The sequence below is a fragment of the Symphalangus syndactylus genome, chromosome 7 (genome assembly GCF_028878055.3).
Source record: "Symphalangus syndactylus isolate Jambi chromosome 7, NHGRI_mSymSyn1-v2.1_pri, whole genome shotgun sequence".
NCBI classification, from domain to species: domain Eukaryota; kingdom Metazoa; phylum Chordata; class Mammalia; order Primates; family Hylobatidae; genus Symphalangus; species Symphalangus syndactylus.
In genome coordinates this window covers 124,021,316-124,033,663 of record NC_072429.2, presented here as the reverse complement: position 1 = coordinate 124,033,663, position 12,348 = coordinate 124,021,316, and the positions used below count along the sequence as shown (strand labels likewise).

The 12,348-nt window shown below is 37.4% G+C and overlaps 1 protein-coding gene across 8 annotated transcripts in view; it reads right to left on the bottom strand.

The window, feature by feature from the left end:
- NSMCE2 (NSE2 (MMS21) homolog, SMC5-SMC6 complex SUMO ligase) overlaps positions 1–12,348 on the bottom strand; it is a 281,791-nt gene that overhangs the window by 202,853 nt on the left and 66,590 nt on the right. The gene's annotated exons all lie outside the window — the stretch shown is intronic.

The window sequence follows — 12,348 nt, the reverse complement described above, 5'->3', positions numbered from 1 at the left end:
ACACTGGGAATGTATCTTTCCTCCTCCAAGAGCTAACAGGGACTCCCTTCCCATTCTTGTTGGTAGAATCAGGAAGTTTCTTTCACTCTTCATTTTTGTGGCCATTCAGATACAGGTTGTCAGATGAGGACTGTATGTGGTAACTATATAACCACCTTTCAATTTTGTGGGGCAGGGGGGTAGTCAAAACATTCCTATCTACAATCTCGTTTTATCTACAATTGCCCAATGAGGTACGTAGGCCAAGTACTATTATTACCCCATTTTAGAAATGAGGAAGCTGAAATACAGAAGTTACGTGACTTGTCCAAGGTCACAGCCTTGTAGAACATGGCTTAGAAGCCAGATCTTTATTTCCCAGCTGGACATGCTTATCAAGCAAATATCAACTGCTTACAAAATGGGAAGAGGGAAGTAAAGGTGATTATGGCTTATTCAGACTTTATTTTTAACTAATTATATTGGGCTCTGTGAATTTTTATTAATTTCACTTTTCATTGCTGTCTGATGAGTTAGTCATGAAAACCATCAGATCAGAAAGTATAAATTTTTAAATTGTTTATTTACTTTTATTTTTTAATTTTTTTGTAGAGTCAGGGTTTTTCCATGTTTCCTAGGCTAGTCTCAACCTCCTGGGCTAAAGCGATCCTCCCACCTCAGCCTCCCAAAGTGTTGGGATTACAAGCGTGAGCCACCAAGCCTGGCCTTAGAAAGTATACACTGTTTAACATTATTTCTTCATTGCTATATACAGATATTCAACTTTAAGTGTTTCATAATAAAGTGACTCAGTGACAAAGCAGGCCCAGTCTACACCAGTCACTTGTTGAACTGTTACATGAGATTTATGCAAAATTCTGAGGGTGCAGGATGGTAGGCAGGAATAAACCTTTATGAAAAAGATGACTAAAGTCAAAAGGTAAATGTGAATCTTATATACTTTTTCCTTCCAGTTTAAGCTGTGAGTTGGGAAAATAAATATAAGGAAAGTTTATCGCCATTTATTCCAAGTTTAGGTGGTTTAGAGGAGTTCACCAATTTAAATCAGCCTGTGGTAGGTGTTTTTGTGGTAAGAGAAAGAAGTTAAAAGTTAACAGGACAGAACAGTAAGACCTTGCCCTTATATAGCACTCTTACCTCCCAAGTACTTTTACATAATGTTATCTCATTTTTTTAATCAAGAAATCACTTTAAGATAGGAGGGGCAGATATTATTACTAAGCTGATTTTGCAAGCGAGCATAGAGCCTATGAAAACTGCTTATGGCCACACAGCTATTGCAGGCACAGAAAAAAAAAACTCATTAATTAAATTTAACTCTAACACTGGACAATTTACCATTGTAATAGGACCATATATGACACTTTACATTATAAAGCCAAAACAGTTTAATTCTATATTCTGAGAGTAGTTCCATTATTACTATAAACATGTACTATAACATGTTCAGTTTCACCTACATTATTTATAGGTGCTTTAAACAGTAACAAGAATTTCTTTATTATTATTATTATTATTATACTTTAAGTTTTAGGGTACATGTGCACAATGTGCAGGTTTGTTACATATGTATCCATGTGCCATGTTGGTGTGCTGCACCCATTAAGAATTTCTTCCAAGAGAAAATTGAGCATATGATGTTTTTGCTGAAGCTTTTAATTTTTATTTTTAAACAATTAAAAATTTTGTTTACCAACTTCCTGAGAAGTATTGCTGCAGCTTTTCAAAACATGGCCTAACTATACTTCATGTGTCAAATTCAATTTCTGATTTTGCAAAAGAAGAACTGTTTGAGCACATCCAGAATTTATTCCACTTAAAGTTCCTATTTAGTATTTCATGTGGGCTTCTGTTTCATATAGGGGGCTAAAATAAGCCTCAGGGTGACAGAGAGTGACCTGATGGGTAGAGAAGACTTGCTTCGTGGTACCAACAGCACTCCAAGAACCACAAATAGCCGAGGCAACTGGAAGGTAGGCAGAGAAGCATGTGAGACCTTGCAGGTATCAGCCAAGGGTAAGGTAAAAAGCCAACAAGTCAGAATGTCTGGAAATCAATCCTGTGGTGCAATCATATTCTACTATTCCTGGTTAATGTTTCCGATTTTTTTTTTTTTTTTTTTTTTTGAGACATTGTCTCTGTCACCCAAGCTGGAGTGCAGTGGTGCAATCTTGGCTCACTGCAACCCCTGCCTCCTGGGTTCAAGCGATTCTCATGTCTCAGCCTCCCGAGTAGCTGGGATTACAGGCATGTACCACCACACCTGGCTAATTTTTATATTTCAGTAGAGGTGGCGTTTCACTATTTTGGCCAGGCTGGTCTCAAACTCCTGACCTCAGATGATCCAACCGCCTCAGCCTCCCAAAGCGCTGGAATTACAGGTGTGAGCCACCACACCCAGCCTTTACTGTTTCCAATTTTAAGTAATACTGACTTGATCTTTCTGAATATCAGCTTCCACGAGAAGATGATTAAATGATTATTTGAAGATGAAATAAAGGATAAAAGAGATCATTAAATTTAAAACTATTCATAATCACTGACTGCATTACTCTAACCCATGATAAATAAACATAATGATTTTCACTAAAGAGTGCTGTATTATTAGACTTTTTTTTATAAAAGGAAGTCCAGAAAAAAATAAAATTCTTAAAGCTTTAGTGGTTTAAATATCACACTGGCCACAACACAAAAGAAGGAAAGTGCCACCATTACCAGAAACTTGACGCTGTGAGAGAGAAACAATGGAAATCCTCTCCATTCTCCCAAGGACAGTTCACTGGGCACTGGCTCCACTGCACAATGAAAGAACTTTTCCTTACCAGCACAGTTGCAAACTCACACAGGGGCTTGAAAAAATAAAACCCATTCACATACTCTCCATTTATATCCTTCTTGCTCTCTCACTTGTCAGCAACGTATAGAGATTACACACTTGAACCAGAGCTGACAACCTGCATGTGATACATCAGAGGCATAAATCCAACACATTTTTCTCTCCAAATTACTTTTTCAAATGAGTGTTACTAATAAAGTAAATAAAAAATACTTAAAGATGTAAGCAAGACAGTTTAATAAACAGCATGATTGTGTACTCGTATACAGAGAGAAATACATTTTAGGGCTGAATTTCCTCAGTCTTCATTTAAATAAAATGTCTAAGAAAACATTGAAAGTTATTCCTGAATTAAAAACTGTGAATGTTTACTTGTTGTCTGGTTCTTATCTCTAGAATAACCCCCTCATCACTATTAATGATCACATATTAAAGGGTGCAGTATCTTTTTCATTGTTATAGACATAGGGAGGGTGACTATCAGGGAAGTTCAAACGCAGCTGGCCAAATGTCACGTTGTTCACTGGCCTCTGCATTGGCCTAGTTCCCCTGATTCTGAACAATCCTTTCTGGTCACAGCGCTGACTATGAGCACTAAGTTCCATACCCCAAGCCACCCCCAACCCCTTCCAAGGAAAGAGGCCCTTCCTTCAACCTATCTCGGAACATCATCTCTAGCCTTTCCCGATGGTTTCTTGCTGCCCACTCTACTCTCCAAACTTGAACTCAAAATTCCCTTTCAGACAGTATTTGAATTTGGTCCAGGGAAATGAGTTCTTTACAGAACGTTCTAGGCAACCTTATAAATTAGTGTGACAGAACCATTTTAGGTGCTTTCATGCTATCACTTTCATCCTTACTGGAACTCTATGACCTAAATTATCATCCCTACTTTCAGAAGAAACTGAGGCTCAGAGTTAGAGTGCATAAAAGCCAGAACTTAAGCAAAGACTCTTTTCCCTTACTCTGAATTTCCTATGCACGTTTTTATTGTCTCTGTCAAACTATTTCACCGTTAAAATTTTTTCGTAGCTATTTGTTTACATATGTCAAGAGGCTTTTGTATCTTTATTGGACTAAACATACTATTGGCACCAACTGAACAATTTTTTTTTTTTTTTTTTTTTTTTTGAGATAGAGTCTCACTCTGTCACCCAGACTGGAGTGCAGTGGTGCGATCATGGCTCACTGCAACCTCTGCCTCCTGGGTTCAAGCGATTCTCCTGCCTCAGCCTCCCAAGTATCTGGGACTATGGGCATATGCCACCACACCCAGCCGATTTTTGTATTTTTAGTAGAGACAGGGTTTTACCGTGTTGGCCAGGCTGGTCTCAAACTCCTGACCTCAAGTGATCCACCAACTGAACAATTTGAGACTAATAAGCAACTCCAGCAGTCCACCCTTATCCACAGGAGATACATTCCAAAACCCCCAGTAGATGCCTAAAACCCCAGATAGTACCAAACCCTGTATAGTCATGCACTGCTTAACAATGGGGATACTTTCTGAGAAATGAGGCAATGTTGTGGAACATCATGGAGTGTACTTACACAAACCTAGATGGAATAGCCTACTACACACCTGGACTCTATAGTAAGCCTATTACTCCTAGGCTACAAACCTGTACAGCTATACTGAATACTGTAGGCAACTGTAACATGACAACTATTTATGTATCTAAACATATGTAAACACAGAAAAGGTACAGTAAAAATACGATATTATAATCTTACGGCACTACCATCATATGTATGGCCCCTCGTTAACTGAAATATTGTTATGTGGTTCATGACTGTATGACTATGTTTTATCCTATAAATACATACCTACAATAAAGTTTAATTTATAAATTACACACAGCAAGAGATTAACAGTAACTAGTAGAAAAATAGAATTATAACAGTATACTGTAATAAGTTATGTGAATATAATCTTTCTTGCTCTCAAAATGTCTTATTGTACTGTACTCATCTTTCCTCTTGTGATGACGACAGGACACAGCAGCAAGGCACAAGGTTTCATCACACTACTCAGAACGAGGTGCTATTTAATTTATTTATTTGAACTATTTCTGTAATTTTCTGTTTAATAATTTTGGACCAGAGATGGCCACAGATAACTGAAACAGTGGAAAGTGAAACTGTAGACAACCAGTGACTACTGTGCTTTCAAGTCCATGCTGAAAAATGCATTCATTTTACACTGAATCTTAACATTTACTGATCCATTCCCCAGTCCCAGTTCAGTCTATTTCCCCATCTCTCTTCTGCAGTTAGCCTGTTCAGCACCACTGCCAATTAGTGGGGAAAGGCCTAAACCTCAAGCTTTTTAATACTTATTAATTACATGAAAAGTGTGAGGTTGGAAGGAAGCTAAATTGACATCTAAAATGAGGGTTTAATGCTGTATGTGGACTATGTACAATGTCAGAAATAATCAGGAGTTTGCTGTGTTAAGGAACATTCATATCATTTGGGTAATTCAAAGAATTAGCTGCTAGGATGGCCTGGTGCCACTGAGGCTAAGGTGTTTAATAATCACACTGGGTGCCTCAGTGCCTACCCGGAGTGCTGTGGCAAGCGTGGCCCTTCAAAGGTCCATATGCGTTTCCTGTCCATTCTGCTGCTCCTGTGTGTCTCCTGCCTCTTCTGTAAGCCCCTCTCTTGTTTTCCTCTCAAACATTTCCTTCTCTCCTCTCTCTCATATCATCACTGCACAGAGGGGTCTTCTTTGCTTCAAACACAGACTAAGCATTCACTGCATGTTTTTAAAAACTGTCCCTTCCTCACTGTTGGAGAAATGCAATGGAGAAAGGGCCTGGCCCTTTCCTGACCTTCAACATGGAAACATCTTTAAGGCTCATTTTGGAAGGGAGTTTGACATACTTCCCAGCTTTCTGGATGCCACAAAAAACTCTGCCACAAAGTGCTGGACCTATCTCATAGCCTCCTTCATAAAATTAGGGGGTTGAAACTACAGCAGCACTTCCCAAAGTGGGTTCTGAAGAATATCAGTCCCTCCTCCAGAGAGATGTTCTAGTTAACTAAGTTTACAACATTTCTGAATATCCTCTTCCTTTGGAGAATCATGTTGCATAAAAGCACATTAAAGGCTTTGGAGTCTTTAAGGAAATTCTTTTAATCAAGCATTCCCCAAACTTATTTGACCACAAAATCCTATTCTCCTATTATACTTATTCACATCCTGATTAATTAGTATTACGGAGCAAACTCTTGAAAATGCTGCACTAGAGGCACATTAAGGCCCAGTAACAGTTTTATAATTCTGATTAAAACCCAACATTTAATAACTCCAAAACACTATGATGGATTTCTATGAAGTAACCATGAAAATCAGTCTCAATATAACATATTTTCACCTATTAGCAGCTATGTTACTTCAAAACCTAAGAAATTTTATATCTAGATTATTTCTTATAGAGGTAATTCAATTAGTGGGATACTATATTCAGAACTAATTGTCTCAATCTCTGTTTATTAGGCAAAATGTTACCAAACACAACCTTAATTTGAGAATAACTGTACAAGGAGTTCTAAACCACTGAAATAGAAGTTAATTACCAGTAATCACAGAAATAGACACATTCCAAGTGTCTGAAGAGTGAATAACTAAAGTCAACTTTCTTTCTCTGGTTAATTTCCACACCTGAGCAATGTTCCTACAGATGAAAAGCTCATATATAACTCATTTGAAAACTTTTGATAAGAAACATGTTAAGAGTTGTCTATCACTGTAGAATGCCACATGCAGCGAGTAGAGAAGAGGTGAGTCTCCCAGTACTTTCCCCTCTGGTTCGAAGAGCTTTTCACTAATTTCACTCTCCTGTCACCTCCTACCTTTCTGCTACTCTGCTGACAACAGTAATTTATCTCATGCTCAGGAATCTTCTGTCCTCAAATTTTATAGCCACCGAACGAATTTCCCCCTCCTTCTTTTGTCAACGATTCACAATGCCTAATAGAATGGGGTATATTCTTATATTCAGTCAGTAAGTGGTCATATATAATAGGTTACATCCTGTGGCCTAGAACTGTTCTCAGGTACCATAAAATAAATTAATAGCTTTCTAAGGGAGAAATTCTTCCCAAATTTGGTTTAACTAAAATGGTAACTTCCAACCTGCAAGATACCCTACAGGATTTCATGCTAAAGTGGTGGATATTAAGGTAACTGCACAGTAAGAAAAAGGCACAATTTACCAGGTGATGAAAGGTGAACAGCAAGGAGGCACAGGGAAGTGCTATGTCAAAAACAGTCAAAACTAGTTGCATAATGACAGAGCTCAGATAAACTATACCTTTGACCCACCTTGTTCCTTTATTATATCTAAGATTGCTTTGGTTTCAATAGCATACATCAAGTACATTTCTTCTCTTCTAGCTCTCAACACATTAGTTTTAAAAGGCATATAAAATGTTCAGGTTAGCATATCAAGTGAAAAACCACACTACATAGGGCATATCCATGAACGGATTTATAAAAAACAATACAAATGGACCAACCTAGCACCTACCTGCTCCAGTTAAGAAGAAAAATATTCTCCCTCACCAGGCTTCTAGTAGGAATTCTTATAAAATACTGACTTAAAAAACAAAAAAAAAATATGTAGCTGTAATCCAATATAAATGCTTTAAAATCTTATACAATTTATAAGATGCAAGAGCATAAAAGAGGGTACTAGAGGAAAGTGAAGACATACTTGGATTTTTCAATAAATTAACATCCAGAAGCAGCACATACCAAAAGAACAATATACAGGTAAATTCTGAAAATTCTTTATCTTTCTGAAAATTCTTTTAAGAGATAAAATGTCTTAAAGTAAAACTACACAACTAAGGATCATAACGAAAACAATAAACGCTGAAGTATAATGTGACTCTCAAGCTTTAGTTACTTTTGCTAAACTCTGAGACTATACTGGTCACCAAAAACATTTTTTTTTTTTTAAAGAGATGGAGTCTTACTATGTTGTCCAGGCTGATCTTGAACTCCTGGGCTCAAGTGATCCTCCCACTTCAGCCTCCCAAGTAGCTGGAACTACAGGCGTGCGCCACCACACCTAGCTGAGAGGATATATATTTTATCATCAATTGCTAAATATATATGACAGTAATCTCTGAACTTGTTGGGCCATTCTCATTTAGCTACATTCCCACCATTTTCCCTGCGAGAATTAAGGTTAGAAAAACATTGCAAGGACTACTCCCATGATAGTGGTTGGATTTGTCACCTCTTATTTGAAAAAGCACATACCTAAAAATGGATGTGAGGATTCCCTGAACTAAACTGGTGTTCACTCTCCAAACCTACCCTGAGCAATTTGAAGCCCACAGTTTGGAACTATAGGTTTAGTTTAAAACAATCATAAACATATAATCAGAAACACACAGTACTACCACTGGTTTTATTCAATAGTCAATAAAAAGTCTCATTTTAAGAGAGATAACCCCTGTTTAAGAAGTAGGATATTGATAATAAAATAATTCTTAAATCAACTACTGTCATGACTTGCATTACTAAGCATAGTTCCTGGCACATAGTAGGCACTCAAAAATCTATTAATAAACGAATCACTGACCAATCTTAGATAGGTTACTCAACTATTCTATAAACATTAACTTTCTCTATATAAAGGTAGGGCCTTCTCTGGCCTAATTTTCACAATAAGTCTTTGGATTGATTAAGGCACTCTGAAGCTGACATCAAGACAATCAGAAATAAGATGCTTCCATTTCATGCAAAAGTTACACAGAATATATTATATTTCCCATGTTGAGACTCATTTGACTTGAATCTTAAATATCATTTCCTCCAGAAGGAGTCTCCCAATTCTTCCCTGCCCTGAAGACATTATTGCCCCTGGGTTATTAACTCTCCCTGAATGCTTTATTTTTAATTTGTAGCACACACCACAACAGTAATTAAATAACATTTGTAAAATATTTGTCTTCTGTTCTGGATTTCGCATATCCTGAGGTGAAGGTCACATGGACTTTGCTGATTGACTTCCTATTTCTTGCAACTAGAAGTGCCTGGCACATGGCTGTTCAGTAAATGTTTATTCAAACATTTATTTGAGTATTTATTCAAATGTTCATAAATTTATTCATTTATTTATGGAAACTGAAAAACAAAAAGCCAGCCAATAGTATCTCTTCAACGTACTCAATAAAAGCGTAGAAAGCAAGGGAGGAAACATTAGGTCATCAGAAGTCTAGTGTTCAGAACATCATTCTGTTCTCAATATGAAACTGAGAAAACAGTTTTTCCGTGTTAGTAATAGTGATTAAAAAAAAGTATGTATCTGTGTACTGTCTTATAGCTCTAAATATGACATGTTGGTCTTATGACTGAAAATATCAAAAAAGTTCATATAGAACTCTCTGCGGATCTAAATGCAGTTTTTAAAGAGTTGTGACAGGCATAAAACCCATTTAACCTGAAAGTTTTTATAAACGACTCAGAGACTATCTGAGAATTCTTTTAGTGTTCACTGCATAATATTCTCTCAACAAATTAGCTGGAATGAAGTTCTTTTTTTTTTTTTTTTTAACTTTCAGGGCACTAAAATAGATGCCAGTTCCAAACAAAATCTTTGGGCACTGTGGACTATAGTAGTCCTGTTTTCTTGAGAGACAATGGAAGGCAACACAAGAACTTCTGCTAATTGCCAAAGGGACTTCCCAGGGATTGTTGGTAAGTTGACCCATACCTCTGAGGTTCCAAAGAAAACTTCCAAAACTTTTCAAAAGGAGCATAATCTTTAGAATTCTGGGAAGATGAGAGTGGAAGAGAGATGTCTATTTAAATAATAAACTCAAATGCTCTTTAATGATTAAAAAAGTTTTTAAATCAACTTTCTATGACTATGTAAAAATTCATAAACAGAAAGACCACAGGGTAGATTCAAATCTAGGCAAATATTATAGTAACGGAAGTATCACAGTCTGCAAAAGTCTATGACAGAGCAGTGGGTTAAATGGGACTTGTATGGGTTCCCATTATTTGCCTTTTAAAAAAATAATCTTATTTTAAACAACTCATTCATTTTAGAGGCCATGAACACCTCGTGCAATAATTTAAGTAGCCTATACTTAATCCTATATGACTCTTGAATTCCAGAACAGGACAGGTCAAAGCCAAAAAAAATACCCTGAAATAAAGTGAGTAAAACAAAATACTTGCTTTTTAGAAGATTTTGTTCCATCTCTCCAAGGAGTTCTGTTTCGAAATCTGAGTTTGCAATAATATATTATCTTACAGCCCCATCAAATTTGATGAATGCCAAAGCATTTTGATTTACATTATCTAATCTGATTCACATAATCGTTCTGTGAAATACACAGGCCAGGAATTTCACAGACAAAGAACATGAGGTTTCAAGAGGTTAGGTTTCTTGACCAGGGATCATAACTTAGAAAGTAGAAGAACCAGGGCTGGAAAAGCTTCAGATCCCTAGACCATTGCTGTTTCTAAACAAGTATATTATCCTGGCCCCTCCCAAGCTGCTGTTCATTCTTATCCCTCACCAAAACAAGCAATAGGATAGCAGTACCCTTAGCTTCAAGTACATAAAGTGATGTAAAACATTTCCCTCAAAATGGTCATATCCCCATACAATATCAAGTCTTAGAAACCTTATGAAATTGTGATTTATTATTCTTGGTCTGGTATCCAGCTTGCATAGAAAGCATACCTTTGTATCATAAAAGAAAAATAAATATGTTTTTTCCTCCTATAAAAGAACAGAGACCTTCCTGATAAGGAACGGAATCATTAAATCCAAGTTGTTCCAGTCTATTCTAGTGTGAGGTTAGGGCTGAAAAGTGAGATAAAATCTATCTTCCCTGTTCGAGGATAATGAGATGAAACCTCAAGATGAAAGAAATGTTGTTAACTACTGAATGTGAGAAAGAGTGAGAAGTTTTACACTTTTTTTTAAATGAGTGACTCGACGCCCTGAAGGGGGAAAAGTTCAATTCTTTTTTTTTTTTTTTTTTTTTTTTTTTTTTTTCTTGAGACAGAGTCTCGCTCCGTCACCCAGACTTCACCCAGACTGGAGTGCAGTGGCGCAGTCTCGGCTCACTGCAAACTCCGCCTCCCGGGTTCACGCCATTCTCCTGCCTCAGCCTCTCCGAGTAGCTGGGACTACAGGCGCCCGCCAACACGCCCGGCTAATTTTTTGTATTTTTTTTTTAGTAGAGACGGGGTTTCACCATGGTCTCGATCTCCTGACCTCGTGATCCGCCCGCCTCGGCCTCCCAAAGTGCTGGGATTACAAGCGTGAGCCACCGCGCCCGGCCTTTTTTTTTTTTTTTAATAGAGTCTCGCTCTGTTGTCCAGGCTGGAGTGCACTGGCGTGATCTCGGCCCACTGCAACCTCCACCTCCTGGGTCCAAGCGGTTCTCCTGCCTCAGCCTCCCGAGTATCTGGGATTACAGGTGCATGCCACTACACCTGGCTAATTTTTGTATTTTAGTAGAGACGGGGTTTCACTATGTTGGTCAGGCTGGTCTCAAACTACTGACCTCAGGTGATCCGCCTGCCTCAGCCTCCCAAAGTGCTGAGATTACAGGCGTAAGCTACCGTGCCCAGCCAAGAGTTCAATTCTTGATGTAAAAATACCTTAAGTATCTGCAAATCCTAGAGTTTAATAGGGAAAAAAAATCAACATAACGTTCTTTGACTCCAAAATCTTGTTTTCTTATCTGTAATATACACTATGCTATTGCATTTGCACAGTATGAAAGTTAAAGATAGAAAGGCTTATCAAGTAAGTGCCACATAATGTAAGGGTCAAAGCAAGATTGATCCATACAACAAGCCTAACTCTAATCTTTGGCAGTAAACACTTGACTTTCTTCTGTAAAGTCCGCCTTGTTCTTTTAAGTCAGTGGTTTTCACCCTTGAATGCACATTAGAATGAGTTTCTAAAAAATACTGGTGTCCCAATCCTGCTCCAGACTAATGAAATCAGAATCTCTGAGAGTTCAGAAACTGGCTGGTTCTAGGGCTCAGCTGAAATTGAAAGCCTCTAGTCTAAGTGCCATCCAGTTTCAAATATGATGTCAACATAACAGCACTGTCATATTTTCCTATGGAAGAAATATTCATAAGACCAGGACTAGCAGTCACAATAGCCAGAAACATCAAAATTTTACAAGCTGAATGAGTTTATTATTTGGATATAGGTGATATTCTTAAAGTTAGTCAGATACTATAGTTAAATACTAACCATTAAAAAAAGCTTACTATAACTATATAATGCTCATTTCATTGGCTTAGGTATTAAACATTATTTAAAAATGTATCTTCTACTGAGTGATCACCGATCTTGTAAAATACTTGATTTTTGGAATTTTCCCATAGCTGTAAGTAAGAAAAGGCAAATAACGAAACCAGAAATACAAGACACCCTATTACACAGGTATACAAAATCAGTTCAACAGGGAGTTTCCACTGCTCAGAGGACAAAGGACTTCTCAGAAAC